The sequence below is a fragment of the Giraffa tippelskirchi genome, chromosome 8 (assembly GCF_054371585.1).
Source record: "Giraffa tippelskirchi isolate mGirTip1 chromosome 8, T2T-mGirTip1v1.2.pri, whole genome shotgun sequence".
Lineage (NCBI taxonomy): Eukaryota > Metazoa > Chordata > Mammalia > Artiodactyla > Giraffidae > Giraffa > Giraffa tippelskirchi.
Window position 1 is genome coordinate 113,014,160 of NC_137282.1, and position 25,282 is coordinate 113,039,441.

General features: G+C 47.5%; 1 long non-coding RNA gene across 1 annotated transcript in view; it reads right to left on the minus strand.

Moving 5' to 3' along the window:
* Positions 1-24,450, minus strand: part of LOC145518726 (uncharacterized) — a 199,435-nt gene extending 174,985 nt beyond the window's left edge. Inside the window, exons 1-2 of the long non-coding RNA XR_014063224.1 lie at positions 24,329-24,450; positions 20,823-20,961 (exon numbers count right to left, since the gene is read on the minus strand). This is a non-coding gene — a long non-coding RNA (uncharacterized LOC145518726). The remainder of the gene's footprint in view (positions 1-20,822; positions 20,962-24,328) is intronic.
* Between the last annotated feature and the right edge of the window lie 832 nt (positions 24,451-25,282).

Below are 25,282 nucleotides of genomic sequence, written 5' to 3' on the forward strand. Positions count from 1 at the left end.
AGCCGAGGAAACTCAGGCTCAGAGAAGTGGAGGATCTGTAACTGGCAACGGCTAGTCCACCCATTATCTTGGACATTTTTCAAAATCTAGCTTCCTAAACCCTGCTACAGACCCATAAGGATCTCCAGGAATCGCCAAGTTCAAATCAAACCCAAAAATCTCTTCTCCCAAGTTCCTTGGGGTAGGCTTGAGCACCACCGCACAGGGTCACTTAGAGCTGCCAGGGTAAATCCTTACGTCTGCAGAGTGAGAAAAGGTAAACTGAGACATGTGAAATTTGAAGACTTTATAGGAGCAAGGAAGGCAGGGGCGAGGGTGGAGGTTTTTACGGTGAAGAGACAGAAGCAAAGCAATCATTTAATCGGCTGTAGCTTAAACAGTTACCTTAATTGGACAAATCTATTTGGCCAATAGGACAGTTATTCTTGAGTTTCATTTTCTCAGATTCGAGTAAATCTAGTTGGCTGTTTATAATTAGTCATTCTTGAGTTTTGTTTTCTTAGAATTGAGTGCACTGACTCTGGCTTGGGCTTGGGTTTGCTTATACAGGGTGCCAAGGCCACTAGGGCCACCCCCGTCTAACAGCCTCCTTGTCTAACTACCTTAGCCACAGGCAGATCCCAAGCACTGTCACCTGCCCTCATTAACAGTGAAGTGCTGCTGTCAATCAAAGGCTGGAGGGGCACCAGCTCCCCCTCCACTACATGGTTCTCAGCCTTGGCTGCATATTAGAATCACTGGAGGGAGAAAAAAAGTAAAAGCTCTCTGCCTGAGGCCCACTATGTTGACAAAGGTTCAAATTCCATTGATCTGGGTGGGACAGAGCGACCAGTGATATTTTAAGCTCCCCCAGATGATTCAAATGTGCAACCAAGGTTAAGAATCACTACCCTACAACAGTAATACCTGCGAGCAATGTTCACACTGTACTTATCATAGATCAGACACTAAGTGTTTTGTCTGGGCATATTAACTAAATCCATATAACTGCATTAAGAGATAATCTTCATTTCATAGCTGAGAACACTGAGGCACAGAGAAAGATCTGCCCAACATAGAAGAAGCAGTAGTGGGACTTGAATGCAGACAATTTGGCTCCTGCATCTCTGTGAACCACTGCCTGCTTCCCTGGGAGGTGAGCCCTACATCCCTCTGGCTCCATGGCCAGGTCCCAAGGAGTCCATATGTCCCTGTAACTGCCCTGGTGTCAGTAAATGCCAACGGCAGCAGGCTGTCCATCCGTCTACACACATCAGGGCTGAAAGCCATCTACGGTTGCAAGAACAAAGTTAGGATGGGGAGGTGCTTTCCCTACCCACATTCTAACTGCATCCTCCCTGCCCTTCCCACTCGAGTGCACAGCGGGCGCCCCTGGGTGCAGCCAATCCAGCTCACTACCACCACACAGCCAACCCCTCTCCACTGAGCGTGTACACAGGAATGGTGTTTCTCCTGGAGAAGCCACATTTCATCTGATTTGAAATACTATCTTTTTAAAAAAATCATATTAAAGTGGGGGAGGAATGCAGTGGGAGTTTGGGGTTAGCAGGTGAAAACTATCATAGATAGAATGAATAACAAGTTCCTACGGTATAACACAGGGAATTATATTCAGTATCTTATGATAAACCATAAAGGGAAAGAATATTAAAAAAAAAAAAAAGAATGTCTATGTATGTATAGCCGAATCACTCTGCTGTACAGCAGAAATTAACACAATGTTGTAAATCCACTATACTTCAATAAAAATTTTTTAATTTAAAAAATCATTTAAAAACATTATGGACAGATGGACATTGTGAAATGGAGGTGAGGGCTGTTTGCAAAAAGAATGTGTACACCAATTCCCGTTTGGTATAAATATATACATGTTTAAAACTGGAAGGATGCAGACAGAAGGGTGATTTTTGTTCTGATCATCTGGGCATTCTAAATAGTTTACAATGAAGTCGCATTACTTCTGAAATAATGTAGGAAAAGAATCAAAGTAAATATTTTTTAAAGCAATGGTCTACAATAAACTAAGATGTTTGAAATTCTAACCAAAAGTATTTTTGTACCTGATCCTATATTAGTGATGGTTGCTAAGGAACCATGTGATGCAAATTAGGAATAATCCCAACTATAGCTCAAAAGGGTGAAAACAGAGACAGTCAGGTACACTTTATGGATTAAAGAAAGGAATCATGAAAAAATGTGTCTAATCATGCTGGCTCTTTCTCTTTCCTCTCAGGTGGAAAAGAAGGGCCGTTTGTTCCCACAAAGCACACACACTTAGGTAGCTGAGTATCAGAGCCCAGGAGCCAAGAGCCTCTCTGAAGACGAGTCAGGGGCGGGAGAAAACAAACCATCATTACTGTTTATCGGATGTATCTACGTGCCAGACACTGGGCTCGGCGTTTAAATCTCAAAACACCCCCAAAAGGTGGTGCTGTTACTAACCCTATCTTCCAGAAAAGGAAACTGAGGCACAAAGAGTGACTTGTCCCAGTTCACATAGCCAGGAAGTGTCAGAGTTGCCCTACAGACCCAGGCAGCCAGATCCCAGAGGCACGAAATGCCACCACACCCAGAAAAGGCAGAGTGAGCGCTTTCATTCTGGTCAGAGCTGAAAATAAGGCTCAAGGGCATCTTTCAAAGCCAAAGAGTGGGAAGAAGCAGCAGCCTCTCTTAAAGCAGAATGAGAAAGAGGGAAGGAAACATGAAGTATTACCAGTTAAAAAGAGTAGAGAGAAAAGTATGAGATTTGGGGTTGGCATGAATCGTACTAATTTCTGCTAGGTTTCCTGCTTCTATAAATAGCGTGTTGTTTGATGTTTATGTTTTCCTGCTTAATAAAGGATCTGTGAAGTGAGTGTGTGTCCACATGTGTGTGTGAGTGCGTGCTCAGGCTCCTGCATGAATGGCGGGGGCATGCATAGGGGGAGGGGGCACAAGGGCCTGTAAGTGTGTGCGTGTGGAGGCATGGGTGCACGCGTGTGTCTGCGGGGGCAAGGATGTGTGCATGCGTTTGCATATGAGCACCAGACCATCACCAACACACTTGTGTTCTCCCAGCGGCAACCTGGCCTAGCTGCCAGCAGAATTCCTCAACAGAAATAAGCAGCCTCCTGGGAGACTCGACCCTCCACCCCTTGCTTGCAGCAGCAGCAGATGCCTCCTCCTCTGTCTGCCCTGCACCCACAGAGCCCCAAGACAGAGCACCTCAGTCCGAGTTGTTGACAAACTGACAGCAAGCAAGGCTGTGGCTGGGGAGGGGCCGGGAGAGCGAGGGGGGCGGGGAGTGCCAGAGGCACAGTTAGTGGCCACTCCTTTCTGGCTGGACACTCTTGCCTTTCACACATTCCTCAGATTTAAAGAAGAAAAAAGGCCTGCTTAGTCCGCTCTCCCTGCAGATGCACAGGGTGTCAATGACCAGCGCTGTACAGCACGGGCAGCCCCGTGTGGCCCGCCGCCCGAGCACCGAGAGGGAGGGCACCGCCCCAAACCCTCCTGGCCGGGCGCGGGTTAACCCACACACTCTGGGCTGGGACAATGACCACAGTCTCAAGTGTGTCTGATAGCTGGTACGCTTCTTGCCCCCAAGGCGGTTGTGGGGGCGGGGGGAGGTGTCTTACTTTTTGAAGCTTTCTCGAAACTAGAAAAGAGCAAAAAAGGGAGCCTTGATGGAAACTTCTTAAGCAGGCAGGGCTCTTCCTTGCCTAAGGCTAACATCATTAATACCCTCAGAGCATACTCCAAGTACTAAAAGGAGCAGTTTTGCAACTGCTTCTCAACTCAAGACAATAAGCAGAGCCCTCCCCAGGGGCAGCTTGCACGATACTCCACCTTCCTGTGAGAAGGAGAATCGGGAAGAAAACAGGTCAATAAGGGAGGTGCCCTGAAGAGCAGCCTCTCTACAGATTTGGGGGTGGGCCAGCTGTAGAGAAGTTGCAGTCCTCCAGGGAGATCCCTGTCCCTTCTGTAAAGCCAGAGAGCTCCTGGATCATTTCCAAAGCAAAGGGGCAAGTGTAAGAAAGGGGAGGCAAATTGCAGGAATGGAGCCTAGTGAGCACTTAGGTTATTTTTTTAAGCATCCAGAAAAAAGATGTCAATTCCCCAAGGTGAACTGCAGGATCATGCTGGCTAATGCAGAGGGAGTCTGGGTGGAGGAGCTGATTATTAGACCCGAAGGGAAGAGAGTACTGTCCACGAGTGAAGGACTGTCCAAAGTGTCACCAACGACAGAAATCATTTCTTCAATCCATGGATACCGGACTGGGGTCTCCTCTGGACCAGGCCCGGGCAGCACATTTCCCGAACGTGAGCAGGTGCCAAGAGCCAGGCAGCTCACCAGGCAGAGTGAAAAGTAAGGAGGCCCCTCCTCCTCCCACTGATTGTGTCTCTCTACCCTTTGGAGGGAAGCCACGCCCCCACCCCGACAGACCTCATCCAGTTCCACAGAGACCAGTAGGGCCCAACCTCACTTGAGAGATGATAGAAAACCAATCAGGTCCACCCACAAATGAGGGGCAGAGGCAGGACCAGAACCCCGATCTCCTGGGACCTGACTCATCGGTGGCGCCATATAACATGCATGGACCAAACCCAAGCAGGAATCTGGAAGCAGAGAGTGCTGCCTGGTTCCTAGCGCCCCTCAAATTACGCACAATAAGACAGACCCCAAGCAGCATCTATTCAGAAGTGGCGTTCCATCCCAGACTGAAGCCCACCCCACTATTCATCCATAAAATAGGCATGGTGCCTGGATCCCTCATTCCTTATCTGAACAGGTAGCACATTTCAGAAACCTCCAAACACTTCTTGGAGCCTGTGTGCCAAGTACAGGAAGTTTTACATGCCATGCTAGTGAGCCAGGCTTCATCCTGTAGGAATGGTTTAGAGGCTGGAGGACACTGTGGAAAGGACTGACAGAGATCAGATGTGCATCTTAGAAGGACTAGTCTAGAGCCACATACAAATTAGATGGAACAGGAAGCCTGCTACCAGGTCATAAAGAATGAAGATGAGTAGTATTTTTGGGGGGGATTTTCTGTGTTCAGGTGTTATACTAAGTACTATACCAAGCACTAACTGATTTAACCCTCAGAACAACTCTACGAGGTACATACTGTTACTACACTCATTTTAGACATGAGAAACTAAACACAGAGAACTGAAATAACTACCCCAGAGCTCACATATGACAACAGAGAATTTGAACCCATTTAGTCTGACTTCAGAGCCTGCATGTTGACCTACTAAACTAAATTGCCTCTGTCCAGATAGATGCTAAATATCTAAATAGGAACCCAAAAATGTCTGCTGACCAGATTATCTGGCTTTATAGAGAACAGAAATCAGAGAGATGAGTGAACTTTTTTTCCATTTTCATCCAAATGTTTGGCATCCATAATATAGTATGTCCGTGAGTGGGAGTCACTCGGAAATTAGAACTGTTACCAGTAGAAACACTGTCTTAATGCAAGGTTGTTGTTTCATGAATTAACATCCTACCCAAGCCTTGTGCTTTTTGAGGAACTGTTTTTTCAGCATTTTTGCTCCACTATGGGTTCGAGCAGCAGTTAATAGACATACCTTGCCCATTTCTGTCTTCTATCCAGTATTAGCTGAAGTCACATCAGATTTTTTTTCCTACATCACAAATAACAAAAACCATGCATATTTTAACTTCATCTCTAGGATTAAAGTAAATACATAATTTTGGCAAATTACTTGGAATTACGGGCTAGCAGCATCTGGTTCGGATATTCTCGAGTAAATTATTGGCACGATCTCTGCCACATTTTTAATTTTAACTAAAATGTTCTCAGAAACATGTGTTTTCTGTCCCATTTGCATGGAATCTGTTTTAGAGGGCCTTGGAGATTTACACTGGGGTTTCAGACATTAGCTGCAATACCTGAGCTCTGCTCGTGGGCCCTGAAGAGCCCTCCTCCCTCCCAGCACCATCCTGTCCTGCCTCCAGCTCTGCAGGGCGAGAGGCCCGCAGGTACTGTGTGTACGCGTCACTGGCCCTTCCTTCTGCTCCCAAATTACATACCTCACTTTTATGTCAAGTCCAATATAGCTTCCTTACCGTTATTTTTTTCCTCCTTATTCCACATCAAGAGTACCCAATTACTTTTATAAATACTTGCTTTAAAAATATCACAGTGGTTTCCTGCTGCTTCAAATTCTGAAGGGTTATGCAGGATTTTAGACTTGTATAAATCTTTCAAACAGTTCATATTTTATCAACAAAGGGTGCTTTTTTGTAAACCCTAAGTATAACTCCTCATCGAAAGTTTTTTTTTTTCCCAATTTGACCTTTCCTTAAAAACAACAAAATTAAAGGAATTTGGGTCATTTCAAAAGTTATTTGCCATGCTGTCCTCGGGCTCATTAACTCCACCTCGCCCACCAACAGGAGTGGGGTTTGGTTAAAAGAGAAAGCAGGAGGGCTGTCAATTTCAAAACATCCCAACAGACGTAAAGCAGGGTTATGTACTAGGTCTATAAAAGAAAAGTCCAGGAAGGCCATGGCTTTTGTTAAAACTGAAAAACTCAAGGAACTTCTTGAGTGAATGTGGTGTCACATCACCAGGGACACAGAAGGATTGGGCTTGATGGTGGAGGCTGGGCACCCCCCACCCCGCCACAGTCCTGAGGATGCACCAGTCCTGCAGGTTACCCAGCTGTCTGAATGCATATAGCCACTTCCGTGGTTTTCCACTTGAAACTCTTTAGAGATACCCAAGGCTTGGCCACTTAGGAGACAAATCCAAGAATGATATTCAACCACCAACAAGATGCAGTTCTAAGCAAGACAAAAATCAAGGTGTATCCACCAACCAAATGATCACCTGGAAACTCAGGAGTTTCAAGGCTTAGTCTCCTCTACTATATTTGAATTTGTATAATATCTTATGATCTGGAAACCACGGCTGGGCATAGCATCAGAGAACAAGAGGGGAGAAGTGTAGTCTGGGAACAGTTTAGACCCTTAGGTTGCAAACACAAAAGAATAAACTAGGACATCCCTGGTGGTCCAGTGGCTAAGACTCCTTGCTCCCAATGCAGGGAGCCCCGGTCCGGTAACTGGTCAGGGAGCTAGATCCCACACGCCACAACTAAGAGTTCACATGCCACAACTAAAGGTCCTGCATGCGGTAACTAAGACCTAGAGAAACCAAATAAATATTAAAAAAAAAAAAAAAAAGGAACAAACCAACTCTTTGAAAAATGACCTTGGGTTAGAGACCCTTGATTACCCCCACCAAAAATCCAGGAGAGTGTTTGTAATCAGCTTAGAGTCACCCCCACCCCCAACTCACCGATTCCCCACATGCACGCATCCAGCGAAAACTTGGTGACCACTTACTGTGTGCCTAGCTCTTCTGGGAGCTGAGGCAGGGCCAAAGAAGCACAAAATGGACCCAGAGATTCCCATACTAAGCAAAGTGAGCCAGCCAAAGACAAGCATCATATGATACTGCTTACATGTGGAATCTTAAACAAAATGATACAAATGAACTTAAATACAAAACAGAAATTGACCCATAGACATAGAAAACCAATTTATGGTTACCAAGCGGAGAAGGGAGGGGGGAAGGGATAAATCAGGAATTAGGGATTAATACATACACTCTACTATAAATAAAACAGATAACCAACTAGGTTCTACTGTATAACACAGGGAACTATACTCAATATTTTGTAATAACCTATAAGGGAAAAGCATCTGAAAACAACAGGTATATATGTATGTATAACTAAGTCACTTTACTGTATACCTGAAACTAACACAACATTGTAAATCACCTACACTTCAATTAAAAAAAAAAGCACAAAATGGATATGCCTCCTCAACAGTGGAATTGTGGGTGTACAGCCTTAGAGCTACATAACCCTGTCAGGCACTAGGTGAGCAAAGCCAAGCAGGGATCCAGTCAGGGCCCTCAGAGTTGGTGGGAGGCATGGCTTCTGAAGGCTGGCTACTCAGAGGAGGGTTCCAGAAAGGGAGGTCTGGGCCGAGCCGCAGGAGGCATTCACAGTTAGGGTTCACAGAGAAACAGAACCAGGAATACAGACATACATATCTGTGTGTATGTATATTTACACACATATACACACGCTTCCCAGGTGGCACAGTGGTAAAGAATCCACGTGCAATACAGGAGACTCAAGAGTCACGGGTTCGATCCCAGGGTCTCGAAGATCCCCTAGAGGATCCCCTGGAGGCAACCCACTCCAGTATTCTGGCCTGGAAAATGCCATGGACAGAAGAGCTGGTGGGCTACAGTCCATAGGGTCACAAAGAGTCAGACACAACTGAACACACACACACACACACACAGAGGATGTTTTGTAAGAAACTGGCTCTTGTGATCATGGGGGCTGACAAGTCTGAATTTTGAGGACAGAATGTAGGCTGAAAACACAGGAGGAGTTGATACTACATTCTGCAGGCAGAGTTCCTTCTTTGGGACACCTCAGTTCACTGTATGGGAACAACCCACATCATCCAGGGCAATCTTCTTTACTTACAATCAACTGACTGTAGATGCTAACTACATCCGCAAAATACTTTAGCAGCAACACTTAGCTTCCCATTTGACTGACCAGCTGGGCCTATGACCCAGCCAAGTTGACACATAAAACTAAGCTCCCAGGAGGCGTCCGGAGAGGAAGCAAGAAGGGGCAGGCTGTGGATTGTGGAGCCCAGCTGGGCCGAGGGGAGAATGGTGGGTCAGAGGGCTGAAGGCAGTGAGCTGAAAACAGGATCATGGGGCAGGAACTGCTGCTTGGGTGTCAGGTCGGGGATTCAGAACTCTGTGCTCAGAGATTCAGGGCACATGTCCCAGCCTCTGGAGTCACTAAAGGTTTCCCATGATACAGGCAATCCTGCAGTCTGGAGGGAGCCTGAGGATAAACCAGGAAGAACAGACCACTGAGAAATCTGCATGAATCCACCCAAGGGAAGGACCAGATCCCAGACTACTGAGAGGAGAGGAGCTGAGGGGAAGGATGAATGGCTACATGAGGCAGGCAGCCCAGACAAATGCAAGGGACAGACACAGTGCTGGGGCCTGAACCGCAAAGGACACCCCCATCCCCATGGGCAGCAGAGGGGATCAAGAGGAGCAGCCAGCTTGGAGGTCAGGCTGGGGGTCCTTGGACTCAATGTCTTGAGGGTGAGCCCCCAGGGGACTCAACCACACGCAGAGCAGAACTCAAAGTCACCACAGAGAGAAACAGGCCAGTGCTAATTCACTTGGTGGCATCTCCCAGGGAGAGACCGAAAAGAACAAATTGGAGAGTTGAGCCTCGGAGGGTGGTTCCAAGGAGCCCAGAAACCAAGGGGACGGAACCAGAAAGTCAGACGAGCCATCACCAGATGCCAGCCAGGCCACAGAGGGAGTGGAGGGCCATTTTGCAGACCAGGGTATAAGCAAAAGCTTTCCAAATGGCAGAACCAACACAGCAGCTAGGAAAGACCCCAGGAAGAAACAGGAGCTGCCCTCAGGGCTCCTCCCATGTGCAAGGGAACTGGAGAGAAGAATCTATAGCCTGGGGCACGGGCCATGTGATCAAAGAGGGAGGCTGAAGCAGAAAGAATTTCTCCCTGAAATTCTCCTCAGCCCTTCCGAGCCCCGAAGGGGTGAGCAGAGGACCCCCAGGAGACCATGAGTAGATAGGCGCTAGACTTCAGGGGAAGTCTACTTAACACCTGGACACCCAGTAGGCTGGAGGCAGGGACAGGTTACTGAAAGTGGAGGAGCAGGTAACAGAGATAAAGACAACTGCGAGAGAGTAAACCGGGAGAAAGACGGGGCAGGTGACCACGGGGGCAGGGCAGGAGGACCAGGTACCTTGTTCCTTGATAGACAAATTAGATGGTTCACACGCCGCGGTTTATAGGATGCTGAGGCTCAAGGCAAGGATGGAAGATCAGTGTGGCGGATATGTTAGGTAGTGTTGGGATAGAAGGCTAGTGTAGCATCAGTAAGTGGGCACCAACCAACACTGCTTCAGACACCTGCCTGGTACAAAAGGGGTGGTGGAAAAAGAGGTACAACTGAGTCTTGAAAAAATAAAAGACTACTTTAAACAAGATATGGTAGAGGCAGCAGCCCCAGATGATGTCAACAGCTCACACTTCTCCATGGTGCTTACTGACCATCAGACACAACTTGAGGAGCTCTATATGCTAATATATGTCAAGTCTCTGAATCACCACAACCCTAAAGAGATGCAGAACAATGATTACCACATTTTACAGAGAAATAGAGAAACAGAGAGGTTAAGAACCTGCCCAAGGTCACACAGTTAGGAAGTGGCAGAACTGGGATTCAAACTAGACAGTCAACTTAGGTATGAGAGGCTAAAAGCCTTGTCTGAAATAAAGCAAGAAGATAAATGCAGAACTCCAACACAAGTATACACTTGTACTTGTGTTGGTTTACCCAACTTGGCTGGTTTACCCACCCAGATGCACAACAGCCTGAGGCATCCCGTGATCTGGAGGCAGAAGGACACTCGCCAGGAGCTTGCAATGCCCCCTCCAGTCCTTAGCCAGGCACACTGGTTCCCAACATCCTTGCAAAGACTTGTCATAAACCACCATGATCTGTGCCCAGGAGCCAGAGGTCAAGGGTCCAGAAGACAGGGGCTGCAGCTGCCAGCGTCACAGCTTGGACAATACTGGAGGGGCTCTAAGAAGCCAGGGCTTCACCTGCCAGGCAAGTCCCCCACCAGACTCACAGTCAGATTGCAGAGATGCTGAGTATGCTGGAAGTAGCTCAGCCAAGGGGCTCTAGGAGATGCTTCACACCAAGGTCCCAGTCGGCTCTAGGAGTCTCTGTGTCTACGCTGAGCCAGAACACAGATTTGGAACCTGGAGGTATACTGATGATCTGCTGTGTCACTTGACCTCTTAACCTGCCAAAATCCAAACTGGTAATTAAGGCAAGTCCAAACATCCAATAGAGAGAGAGAGACCATCTTTGCCCTAAAAATAACCTATTGCTTTTACATTTGTACCTTGCCTTTTAGTGATAAAACCTTTCACCCTACAGAAAGGTTACCCATTGCAACATAAGAACCAAAATGTTGATTTTGTGCTTGTCCACCCAGCCAGGGCCTTAAGGCTCAAGAGACAGATAAACATTGTGCTATTTTCTTGCTCTCAGCCAAAGCCATTTTCCTGCTGCAAAGTATTATGGCCAACCCTCCACACCTCGCCGCCCCCTCTCCTCCACTGTCCAACCTCTCATCCCACTCTCCTCTCCAAGACAATTGCCCAGGCTTTGTTCCGTAAGCCCAGTTCCTGCTCCCAAGCCACACAGCCTCGCCTCTTCCTACTCCTCCTTCCCTCTCACTCCTCCCCATCCTCACCCTCCTCCTCTTCTTCCTTCCTGTCCTCCTCTGTCTCCTCCCTCTCCTCATTCCTTCCCCCGCCTCCTCCATCCACCTCACCTCCTCCACCATAGCTGTTCCCATGATGGGGATAAAAGAGTGGCTTCTACTCTGGCAGGAGGAGCCTGGAATAGGGCAGGAGGGCAAAGAGCAGGGGGTCCCCGTAGACAAGAGAAAGGCACCACAGCCCTTCCACGGGCCCTCTCAACAGTCAAGAAAGCTGCCTTCTCAGTGAGATAGATCCACAGCAGGTGGCAGCGCCCGGCTGCTGTGACCGCAGATCACGGAATCCGAAGGTCCAGAAGTGTGCCCAGGGCCAGCGGGCATTCTTCTGAATGCATTCTCACCCATCACATAAATCAGAATTCCCCAGTGTGATGTGTGTGCTACCGGATCCCTCGAGATCGCTCACTGGGTGATGGACACGTGCTTTCTATTTAAGAGATGTGTATATATTTGTACAATCAACTTCCATTTACAGGAAGATAAAAACTAGTTTTAATGCACGGTCATGGAATAAAGTTTCCTGTTAAAATTAATTTTCTAAGTGAAAAACACAAGCCACTTTAAAGAAAAGTAGAAAGTAGTAAACGCCTGGGTAGAATGCAAGTATGGTAAAAGCCACAAAGGCAACAAGCAAATGACTCATGACTGGTGATGCTGACATTAACTGCATAGATATGGACCCATCCCACAGGCCCCCATTGGTCCTTGGTTAACTGAGAACAGGTCAGACTCACAAACCACTTTCAATTCAGTGGACAAATATTCACCGAGAGCCTTTGCCGTGTCCAGGACTGTGAGAGTCACAGAGAAAGGAGAACGCCCACAGCCACCCCTGACTTCAGGAAGTTTTCCATTAACTTGTTGGAAAAAACAAGGAAACTGGGTGAGAATGGAACGAAAGTCTGTAAGAGAGACAAGCTGACTTTAGTAGTGGGGAGACAAGAAAAGGGAGCCCGTGACTGGCTGGAGGGACCCGAGGGTGGGGCTCAGGAAGGGTCATGGAGACCCTAATCAGTTCTGAGGTGCTTAGAATGTTCCTTCCACTCTGACTTTGTCACCTGGATCCCAAGAAGCCACTCCAGACTCCGATGACCTTTCAGCAGCAAAAGTCACCGGAGGACCTCACTCGGAGAGGCTGTGAGAAAGGAGCGGACACTGGCAGGTCACGTCCTGGGCAGCTCTGTCAGCCTGACAGCCACCCCGAAGCCTGATGGCACAGCTCTCCTGCCGAGGACCCCAGCACCCGGCAGCCAGGCTCCGCCTAGACTCACAGTTCTAGAACTCTTCAGTTCTCTGCTTCCTGGTACGGCTCTCCTGCCTCCAAAACTCTCGGTGCTGGCCTCTGTGGTGGCTGGGAGAGCCATCTCCCTGCCCAGTCCTGCGCTGACCTCGGAACCCAGAAAGCTGGGCGTAGCTGAGTGGGAGCAGAGGCAGATTCACAAGTGCCGATTTCCCTCCAGATCTCGAGAGCTGACACTTTCGGGTGCCTCCTGGCGCCCTGTCTACCATGAGGTCCCATCTTAGGGAACTGCTGCCCCCACCCCACCCACAGAGTCCCAGGATGGGCCCCCATCCATGAGATCGCAGCACACGGCCCCACCCCCTTGACCACAAAGCATCCGAGCAGAGATCTGAGCCAATCAGATTCTCCCTCCGGAACTGAGAACTCTTCAGAATTCGGAATTACAGCAGAGAGACTCCAGCTTACTCTCGGCTGGTCTCTCGATGGTAGAGGAGGCCATCTTCTGCCACATGGCCCAGAGATGCAGAGAAAGTGGATCTGCCGTGAGAAACAGAGACATGAGACAAAAAGAGATAAGTCCTAACGAGCTATGCTCTCCCTCAACCTTTCAAATATTGTTGCTGCCCCAACGCCCTCTGCCTCCTCCCTATCCAAGGTAACTGCCCAGGCCTCCCAGGCTCCATCACACTGAACAGTAAAATCTGTTGCTCGTGCCTCTCAATATTTATATGTGGAAACCCTAACCCCGCGGTGTAAAGGTTTTAGAGGTGGGACCTTTGAGAGAGAATTAGGTCAGATGAGGTCACGAGCGTGAAGCACCCCATGATGGGATTAACGCCCTTAAGGAAAAGGCCCGAGAGCTCGCCCTCTTTCTCTCTCTCTCCGCTCTGTGAAGACACAGCAAGAAGACAGCCGTCTGCAAGCCAGGAAGAGGGCCCTCACCAGAACCCAGCCAAGCCGGCACCCTGATCTCAGACCTCCCAGCCTCCAGAACTGTGAGAGAAGAGACACCTGCTGTTTAAGCGGCCCCGTCCATGGCATTTTGTTTCTAGCAAGCCAAGTCAAGCCAAGACATCCAGACTTCTTGCCCTGGGCCACTGGCCTTAAACTCCTCACCTACTTCCACTTCCCACGTCACTCACTAGACCCTGGCCACACCAACCGTCTTTCAGTTCTTTGAATAAGTCAAGCTTAATTCCAACCTCAGGGCCTCTGTACTTAATACTGTGCTTCTGCCTAGAAGCAGCCTCCCTCAGTCCTGATACAGCAGGCTTTTTCATGTCATTCAGATTTGTATAGAAATGATCCCTATTCAGGGAGGCCTTCCCCGACCACGCTTGCTGACACAGGCCCTCAGACACTCTTATTTCCTCAGGACTTTGTGTCGAGCTACCTTGCCCATCTTATTCACCACGTGTGTGCTTGTGTCCAGTCGCTTCAGTTGTATCCCACTCTGTGCAGCCCTATGGACTGTAGCCCGCCAGGATCCTCAGTCCATGGGGCTCTCCAGGCAAGAACAGTGGAGTGAATTGCCATGCCGTTCTCCAGGGGACCTTCCCAACCCAAGGCTTGAGCCTGGGTCTCCTGCTACTGCAGGTGGACTCTTTACCAAGTGAGCTGCCACAAAGTCCAGCCCAGTGCCCAGCACAGAAAGGTGTTCACCAGATATTTGTTGAATAAATGACTGAGACATGTAAGTCTGGCCTCCACGAGTCCAGACAGCCAAGCTGTGGGTGGCAAAGGGGAAGGGGAGACACTGGAAGAGGCCACCACCATAGCTTGGCCTCAGCAAACCAGCTCACTCAAGACCGCCTGGGGAAACACGGTCAGTGCAGAACGCGGGGAAACGGAGCCCAGCAAACCAGCTCACACAGGACCGCCTGGGGAAACATGGTCCGTGCACAACGCAGGGAAATGGAGCCCAGGGCTGGTCCAGCAAGCCAGCTCACACAAGACCGCCTGGGGAAACACGGTCCGTGCAGAACGCGGGGAAACGGAGCCCAGGGCTGGTCAAAAGACAGTCACATGCTAAACTATGCACGACCAGATTTTGTGCACTGCATGTTTTATCTTTGACCGTACTTGTGGAAACATTATTCAAGAACATCGTGAACACACAAAAATAAATCTCTAAAAATATCATTTGGACGACACACACATACGAATGAAAAGATTTTTCTCTTTTTACTATAGCGTTCCATTAAGGCATTTTGAAAAAAGCAACTTTGCTAAGTAATGGCACACAGTAACCTGCGAATATAAATGGATCCAGTTGCTACCTACACAGCAGCCCCTAGATGAAACCCACCCCAATCTCACTATCAATCAAGGCAGGAGGAGGGGGTAGCTCACCAACTCTGGTTCCTGCCTTCTGGGGATCTGACAGTGTCCAAAGCAACAGAAGGTCATGGTTCTTACTCACACCCGGATGTGGGTCAGAGGGTTGCCACAGCCCCCACCACTAGCTTTGATCCCGGGGAAAACAAGCATTGGGCAAGGCACTTGACGCGCTACCTCATTTAATCCTGCAACAACCCTATGAAGCACACGGTATTACCCTTAAACTTAGGGTGAGCAGGCTGAAGCACAGAGAGTAACCTAGCTGAGAAGACACAGCAAATTAGCATCAAGGCTCAGATTTGAAGTCCGCAGCATCGAAATCCCCCGAGAAGCTGCCTCAACGTCCACACTCCATAGATTAGCTCTCCTTTCCCGTCTTCTCCTCCACCATCTGTAACTAATGTCAACGGCCCAACACCTTCCTCTTTTCTGTGTCTCCTAAACACCTGCCAGCCTGCAGGGAACGTCACATGGTTGATAATGATGAACCCAGGCTGCTTGCAGAGCATCCCCTTCTGGTCTGCCTCTCCCTCCCTTGGCCACCTCCACACACATATACATGGGGGCTCTTTTTCTGTCAATTAGCAGCCCTCTCGCTTTAGTTTTGTATGTCTACTTTATCTTGTTATCCACATCTTTTTGTTTGTAACCTAGCCAAAGAACAAGAAGAGTCTAAAACACATTCTGTGACTTTCTTTTAGATTATAATCTTATCTTAGTTGTTGTTCATTTCTTTCTTCTGAGGACTTTGTTTTACTTTTCTCTTTGTCTTTCTCTTTTCCTAGTTCTTCTGTCTCTCTCAAGGTTTTAAGGTCTTAGGGAGAAAAAAATACATATACATATATGCACATACATGGCCACTGGATTCCTCTGGCATCAAGCTACCTTCACTTTGTTCATCATCAAAATGAAAATGTTCTGCAACATGATCTACAAGCCTTATTGTCGCTGGTGGGGATGGAGAAGTAGATTATGAATTCAGAACAACAATAAAATACAAAGATCTAGGAATCTAAATACCCACATGCAAATCTGGACTTGAACCCTTCCATCTGTATGTGCTTTTTGGATAAGAATCTCTGAATTTGAGGTTTTCATCTGTAAAGGAATAATACTACTACTCCCTCCCAAGGTTGTAGAGAGGTTTAAAGGGGCCCTATATATGAAAGGACTTTTAACCTAGAAATTATTTCTGCATGAAGCAGTATGGAATCAGGGTCTTGGCTGAACTATGAAATACAGAAGAACAAGGAGGATGCTGTTGAACTGTGCATTGCATATCGCACCTTGATGGCCCACTAACCCTTTACAGCCACCGTCTTTCCCCCAAACTGGGTTTCCCCCTGGAAGTCCTAGTTCTGCTAATGGAACCAGGAGGCATTTCATCACCCAACAACCACACACACAAACATACACACACACACACACAATCTGCTGTGAGTCAGAGTAGTGGGTGCTGGGAACTGGACATTGAACATGCTGGACAATACCCTCTCCTTCAGGGCCCTTGTGATACATTTTGGGTGGGAGAAAGAATAAGACAACAAACAATGAAAATAAGGCAACAGTATAATAACTGATCAAGGTCCCTAATTTACAGGACAGCCTGTATGAAGGGCCCAAGGCAGGAGAGAGCTTAGCCTCTTAGTAGCATAAAAAGAAGGTGCTGGAAGGGAGCGATTGAGGGAGTGATTCCCCTGAGGTCTGCAAAACCAGCAGGGCCAGATCTTACCAGGCCTTCCAGTCCACAGTCAGAAGTGTGACCTGGACTTTAAGGAGGCCTCTGGAGTTATGCAATAGAGTGATAGGATCAGAGTCAGAGTTTATTTTTGTTGGCTACTTGTTCTGTTTTATTTTATCAGTCTGGCTACAGTGCAGAGAATTAGGACTGGATAGAGTGTTAGTGAGCAAAAGTGGAAGCAAGAGAGCAGATGGTCAGCTCCACAGTAGGACAAGACAGAGATGACTGAGGCTTCGATGGTAGATATGTAGAGAGGTGAACAGGACTGACAGGTATTTTGGAGTCAGAAACAACATGAATGGCTGATAAGTTCCATACAGAGGCATGCAAAGGGAAGGAGAAAATGGCTCATTTTTCATATGGAAGATTACTCCTGGGCTTTTGTGCTCAGACAGTAAAAGAATCCACCTGCAATACAGGAGACCTGGGTTCAATTCCTGGGCCAGGAAGATCCTTTGGAGAAGGGAATGGTAACCCACTCCAGTATTCTTGTCTGGAGAATGCCATGGACAGAGGAGCTTAGTGGGCTACAGTCCATGGGGTCACAAAGAAGTGGACACGACTGAACGACTAACACACACACACACACACACACACACACACACACACACAGAAAAGTAGTGACAGCATTGATTGGGAGATGTGGGTGGAGAGTGGAAGAGGTGGGCGGGAGCACAGGGCAGGTAAAGGGAGAACCGGTAAAGAGAGGCTTAAGCTGCCACCATTTTGCCCACTTACCCCTCAAGTGCATAAGTTGACTACCCTGTCCGTTTGTCCCCCACAAGCTTCTCAAAATCACCTCTATCGTCACATCTCCAACTCGCTACCTGACTTTGCAATGTGTTCCCCGCTCGGAGGTTTCCATCTCCCATCCACTTTCCAAAATGGGGAGTAACACACTCGCCTTTAGTAAAGCTTTTGCTTAGGGTTTTCCGTTACTTGCAGATGAAGACAGACACAACAGGCCCTCAGGGTCTAATCCCAGCCAGTGTCCAGCCGAGAGTCCTCTCCTCCACAAACACCATCCTGCCCGGCCGCACCAGACCACCCAGCTCTCCATCCTGCCTGCGCTTTCACTCCTCTGGGCCTCTGCATATGTTGGCTCTGCTGCCTGGGAGGCTTTTTCTCCCTGTTTCCACCCTCCAAATGCCTCCTAACCATTCTCCTCTTCAATTCCTGTTTTTTAAGTGAACATAAATAGTAATGTTCACCTATCGTAAGGCGTCAACCACTGAGGTGTCAATGGTTGAAAGCAACCATTCTCTTGGTTCATCTCCATGGTAATTCTGACCACATAGTGCTGGAAAAATTATTGCTTCCTCCTCTCTAGATTGATGCTGCTATAAGGGCAGTCATGACAGTCGCTCAGTCATGTTAGACTCTTTGCGACTCCATGCATAGTAGCCCGCCAGGCTCCTCTGTCCATGGGATTCTCCAGACAAGAATACTGGAGTGGGTTGCCATTCCCTTCTCCAAGGGATCTTCCCAACCCAGGGATCAAACCCAGGTCTCCTGCATTGCAGGCAGATTCTTTACCATCTGAGTCACCAGGGAAGCCAGAAGGGCAGTGCCTGGGTTTAGCTCTTCCTTCCTGCCCAGTGTGTAACACCAGGTCTAAAACATAGACACACACAAGAGTTCACTGAATGAATCAAAGTCAGAATGGTTTAGTGCTATAGACTGAATGTCTGCATCCTCCCTGAATTCATAAGTTGAAAGCCTAACCCCCAACGTGATGGGATTTGGATGTGGGGTCTCTAGGAGGTAATTAGGGTTAGATAGTTTATGAGGGTGAGACCCTCATGATGGGATTAATGCCCTTATAAAGATGGATCTCTCTCTCAGCATTTCTCTCTCTCCCTCTTTCTATGTATAATCAAGGAAGCAGGCCTCCACCAAGAACCCAACCAGGCTGGCACTCTGATCCCAGGCTTCCAGCTTCCAGAACTAGGAGAAATAAATATTTGTGGCAGCTCCCTGGCAGTCCAGTGGTCAGGACTCTGCATTTTCACTGCCAAGGGCATAGTTTCAATCCCTTATCAGGGAACTAAGAACCATGCAAGCCGTACAGGCAGGCCAAAAGAAAATTGTTATTTAAGCCACCTAGACAATGGTATCCTGTTATGCCCACCTCAGTGGACTAAGACAGGTGGGTTCTAGAGTCTTCAAACAAAGTAAAAACTCTTGAGTGGTCAAAATGAACCTTAAAAATCCTGCCTACCATACAGTAAAATACAGCATCCATATTTTATGTCATGTACAGCGACTCTTATCCCCACTGAATTTTGAGAAATACTGAGTTCCACTAAAGGGGAGAATAAACGGAGAGGCTGTATGACAACGTCTTTCATTCAAAGCACCCTGCTGTAAAGCAGTCATTAAACCTTAAAGGAAAGCTTTAAGGAAAGTGGGGTGGGGGAAGGGCTGAGAATGGACAGATGGACGGAGTCTTCTACACTGGCTCCTGCTTACCTGAAAGAGTTTATTTGACTTTTTTTTTTTAATATTCTATGTATGTAACCTCAGGCCCTGCTGTATGTACAGCAAGAAAAAGTTGTCATCATCATTTGGTCCAATGAAGTCTTTTTATTTTTCTGAGTAATTTACAGAAGTAATAATAAAGGGATAGTTTCTACATTTTTACTACAAAATTCATTCAATCATTTAAATACAGCACATTTTCATTCCCTGTTCTCCTGACTTTGAAGGTATATAAACTCAAAATGAGCAATATTCTCTACATGCAACTAACTATTCATGAGCTGTCAAATGTGAACCTGGGGGATCCATCTCACAAATACTAATTCCATATTTCAAGTAATTCTCCAATAAGTTCTAATTTATTGTCATTTCTGGTTCTTCTTGCATTATAAAACTAGTACTTCTGAAACCTCTGATGGGTTATAACTTTGCTAAAGAGAAGATGGTCATCTTTCTCCATAATTGCAAAGCATTTTCAATTTTACATTTATAAACACTGGTAAGAATATTCTTTGGATCACTTTTGCAAACACACCTGATTTTGTCATTTGTCCCCTTCAAACTGTATGGAGAAAATTTTGTTAAACAAACACCACAAAAGGTTAAAGAACATTGGTTCCTACTTCTTCGAGCAAAACAGGATGGTCCCGGTTCTTGTTGCACAACATTGGGTGATGAAATCATTCTTGTTGAATGACTAACTGGATGAGAATATCATATTTTCTCTTTGTCCTCAAAAATATATTGTTTATTCATTGATTCTGGAGTGTGAGAAAACTCATCTAGAATATTGTATGGTAAAATTTAGGGTCTGAGACTTTGCTTACAAAGTGAATTTTACTATTACCATTAGAGTCAACATCACTACTGTCTCTTCTGATTTGTCTAACTACTGTAAAAACATCTCCCTTTGTCACTTTTCTTCTCTTCACCATTTTGTGCAGGCAGTGAAAAATTCTCTATTCTCAATGGCATGCAATGAAAGCAATAATAATAAAACTACAAAGATAGTATCTTCTATCCTCTTTTACACTTTCTTGAAAGATGATGTAATACTCTAAGCAATGTAATAAAACTGAAGGGTGATGCAATCATGATGATTTATTTCACTATTGCATCATCTTTCTGGATGGTGATGCCATCATTTTTTCATTTTCTTATTATTTTAGTATTTTTTAGTATAATTGGTAATAATTTATGGGTAATGATAAAATAATACCAAGGACGAGAAAATGAAAAGTGTTTCAAGATACAAGAAAAATTAGATTTCACAAAGTCTTAGATTTATAAATGGTCCCAATGGTCCCATATGGTACATTCAAGATAGAATGGGTTTTATTCTGTTTTTGTTTAAAAAGTAAATGTTCTCTTTGATCTTTGCAAGATTTCTTTTAAAAAGAACCAAAATCATGAAATATTAACCTTTACAAATAGAACTCCTCAGGAAAAAAAAAAAATGAAAATTTAGTTCCATGGACCCTGATGGCATACTGCTGGTTAAATCACATTAACAGATTTGATCATTTCATGAAGATTTTCAAAATCTGGCTTACTGGAAAACTGCCCCCCCCACACACACAAAATAACAACAACAACTCTTCCTTTACTCACAGTTCTCAGACCAAACCCATCAGAGAGAAAGCTCCACAGTGCTCCAAGGCCACAGGGGCTCCCCTCTGGGCCCCACGAGCACTCCCTGGAGAGATCAGGCAGATCCTGGCCTGGGACATTTTCTCCTGGAGTTTTGTCTCTGCACACAATGAGGAAGCAAAAATCATGACCCGAGGAAAACAAGAGATGCCAAGTGGAATACTATGCAGGCTTCAGAGCAAGGCACAAACAAAATTCAGGCCATGATCGGATGCCTGATGTTTACGGCTTTTGATTCTTTACAGAGAGGAGACAGTGTTATTATTCTCTTGGGGTTTTTTTAAAATTCTCATCCATCTTTTGTGTTTCCAATCAATCCACAACCACGATTCGACTATTAATCTACGACATAGAGGAAATGTCCAATTCACAAAAGTGGTGTACTCCAAACCTTTGGGAGCTGGTTATTTTGGGAACTCAGAATAGTTTTTCCTCCAGTAAACAATACTATAAATGATGGTGAGGTTTCCAAATCAGCCCCACAAAAAGTCTTCTTAACTCATAATGTTATTGAGGCCCTGGACTTTTACTGTGAAAATGAGTAGAGAGCAATTTTGTTGTAACACCAACATACAGACTCAAAGATGGATGATACAGTCTCCCTTCTCTTGAATTCTATTTAATGAAACAACCGTTCAATGAAAGAAAACAAAGGGAAAGACAGAGACTTTTTAAGGAGAGACCTCTCTTTATTTTGGAGGCTGATAGCAGCATTTTATTGTTATTTTGTCTGGCCAGTTTCACTTGGACACCTTTTTTGCCATTTTTCCTCATAGAGACATGACACAAAGAAGCCATGATGTTACAGATTTGAGGCTTACATCAAAGGAAGGGGAAGGAAAAGCAAAAAGTTTGAATGAGATTTCCTTGATGGGGTGATTGAAGCATGTGGCTGCAAGGAGGAGACTGTCTAAATCTGTATTAACTTATTTGCTAAGGAAATTGAGGAGAAGGTGGAAGACCCAGTATTAGTGTCTCAGGTCTTTGAGTCTGGAAGAGAGGAGAGTCCACTATTTGGACAGGCAGTTCCCTCTCTGACCATAAGGTGGTGCCATCAGTCCAGACAGTCGGCCCCCAGGGGGGCGTGGCTTGCAGGAGGAGGAGCTCTACACGTGGAAGCCACGTTTTCCACTCTGGCTTTGGAACTCAGAAAGCCTGGACCAGCCATCAAGTATTAACATCAACCTACACAACACTGCCTCATCATTCAACAACTTCCCATCCTCCAAGGCACCACCTGCTCACACCCAAGCAAGAACATCCTTCTAGGCATAGAAATCCACATCAAGATTCCAACTAATTACTTACCGTTCCTCTCATCCATCTCTTCCTTCACAGTGTCAGCTCTGGGCCGCTGACCTTTTCCTAACTCCAAAGGGAATCTAGTCTAAGAGCATCCTGGAGTTTCATCCTTAAATGCCACCAGGATGAGATAACAAAATCTTCTCTGGTGAGCACAGATTTGTTCACAAAGGCCCTGCAACAAGGCCCCAAATGCCCTTGACAGCTTTATCTTGCATTTGAATACCAAACTGGGCAAATCCTATTCCTCATATGAAATGCACCACGTCCCTCCCCTCTGTTCATTTACCCCTGATGGTCTTCCCTCCTATGATACCCTCTGTTCCTTTTCCACTTGTCAGTATCCTCTCCCCTTTCAAACTTAAACCTGAATTAACCCACTCACTGTTTGGACTTAATTGGTGGAGTGAGAGAGGAAAACTTGGGTTCCACGCATTAACCACAGAAGCCCCCAGATGTCACAAAGGGAGCCTGCCTCATCCTTCCCACTGCCAGTTGGGTCTTAAACTGAGAAGGAGGGCCCATCCAGCCAAGAAGCCTTGCTGAGTCCCAAGGCAATACCAGCTGGACTGTCCTTGCACCTCCAAGGTCTGAATTCCCACCTAGTAGAGACCAAACTTGCAGGCACAATGCATGGGTCCAGTGTCTGCTCCCCATTCATGGTCCCTTTACAATAATAATAATACTTACCATCATCATTACTGCCCCTTACCTATTCCCTACTTCACCAGCCACAGGCTGCCAAACCAGGCCTGAGTTATAAGGCTAGAAGGAGAAAGGGAAGATCACAGCACAGTCACCAGCCTGAGCTCTTCTCCCTACTCTGACCCCAGACCCGTGGCCTCAACTGGCAATCCCAGTACACTGCCGCCTGCTTCTGCAGAATTTTCTCAGCCCCAATGGGACAGTCTGGGATGGGCATTCTTCTCTGGATGTCTGGCTCTGGCCAAGTGGTCTGAATACAAAACTCTTAAGAACTGGTAACTGTACTTGCTATACCTCAAATCCAGCCACCGCTTTCTTTTTTTTTTTAGTTCTAAAAGGGGCAGGTGGCCCAGGTAGGAGACACGAATGTCCCCTGTGAAACTGGAGCAAATAGCTTCAAGATGAATTTTTCTATTATGCAGGTCCTCTGAGGGCAGTCCCAGGGCCTTGTGGTGGCAAAAGGCTGTGCCCCAGCTCTGGGAGGCAGGAGCCCAGAGACCTGCATCTGCCTGGCCCCTGCTCCAGGTGGCTGCCCAGCCTTCTGACAAGAAGACTCTGTGTCTGCATCCCACAGAGGTGGGCTTGCTCCCACCCACTAGACCTCTCCTGTTTTTGTTGCTGAGCCAAGAGACCAGATGCCCTTTTTAATGCCAATATTAGCCATGTTCTCACCTACAAAAGAGGCTCTCCAAGGAAAGAAAGCCTACCCAGGAAATTCAGAGGCTTATGGACTTCGTGGGAGGCCAGACTGCTGTTGGTTTTTTGTTATGCTTGTCTCTTAAGAATCTACAGGAGATGGTGTTTCATAAACAAATAAAGGAAATAAATACCCAAACAAAAGCAGAGTGGAAAGTGCCCACCACCTATTATTAATATAATGGACTTGTACCCCACCTCCTTCCCCCCAAACTCTTGAGGCTGTAAGATGTAATTGTTATTGGGAACACGGGCATGAGTGGTCAGTTTTGGTCACGACGCAGACTCAGACCTTCAAAGTGACCATTTCTTGGGGTTCTGAAATCGGGTGGGGATGGTGGACAGCAGCTACCCCAGGCGCTGCAACCCCTGGGAGGGCCTACTCGAAGGTGCCTTTCCCACCCCCTCCTATCATTCCTCCCACCTCTGGGCCGCTGGACACCAGACAGCCGCAGCCACGGGTGCCCACCCTGCCCCCATCCCCGTTCCTAAAGCCCTCCTGCCTCCGGGACCTTGGAGGGGAGCTTTGGAAGCCGAAGGGCTGACCGAGGACGACCTGGCCCCGGCTTCTCCGCACCCCCTCCCCCAACCGTGTCACAAGACTGCCCCAACAAGGCGCTCGGTGCGCCCCGCCGCGGAGACCCAGAGCCGCGTCGCCGCGGGCAGTGGGTGATGAAACCTCCGGGGCGCATTACCGCAGAGGGCGCGGGCTGGGAGCGGGTCGGGGGCGGGGGTGGGGGGTTGGAGCTGGTACCCACGCTCACCTGTTCCGCAGGAGGGTGGAGACGGCGGGGGAGGGGCGAAAGCGCGTCCACCCGGGGTGAGCGGCGCCGCGCTCGAGTCCCCGCCCTCCTCCTGCCCTACGAGCCCCCAGAGCTGCGCCGTCGGACTGACGGTGCCCGGAGCAGTTCCTGTCCCCGGCCTCGGCGCGGGGGAGACGTGAGCGTGCACACGTACGCACACAGCGGGGGAAGAGGCGCTCCGAGCGGCGCCCAACTTTCTCCCTGCTTCCGCGAGCCGGGGGGAGAAAGCAGTCGAGGGCAACCCAGCCCCAGCCGTGCTTGGGGAGGGAGCTCGAACAAGAAAGGAGAAGAGATGGAGAGAATTTCCTCGCGTTCTGTTTTTAGGGTTTGGGGAGGTTTTTTGTTTGTTTTTTTTTTTTTTTGGACCTTTTCCATCCGATGAATGAAGAGTAAAGGGAACACAGAACGCGGCGGCGAGTAGCGCTTTGGGAAAATGGAAGAGTATGTTTGGAGACGCGTAAAGTTGCCGTTCAAGCTCCAGCCTCTGGGGCACGCGTTGCTCCGCCGCGGGCTGACTCAGGGCTGCCCGGGCCTCGCTGCCACCCGCCTGTAAATGATGCAAGTCCAGACTCTCACCTGGATCCCTGCAGCCCAGCCCAGAATCCGTCTGGATTGAGGGAGGGGCAAGAATCTCGCACCTAAAGTGTGGCAAGGCCCACCACGGCGGGGCGAAAAGACGAAGATGGGGCAGCCGCTCAGGCAGAGTCCTATATCTAGAGCTTCTGCTCCTATCTTAAAATAGTTTGGAGGATTTTTTGTTTTTAATGCAAAGCATCCACCGCCAGGAACTTCCATCTGTGCCCAGCTTGCCCCCAGCACCACTGTGTCCAGGAAACTTCTCCAATCTGTCAAGGCCTCGGGCCTGGGAATCTCAACTAAATTACAAAAGGCAGAAAGAGGAAACTTTCCCAGCCC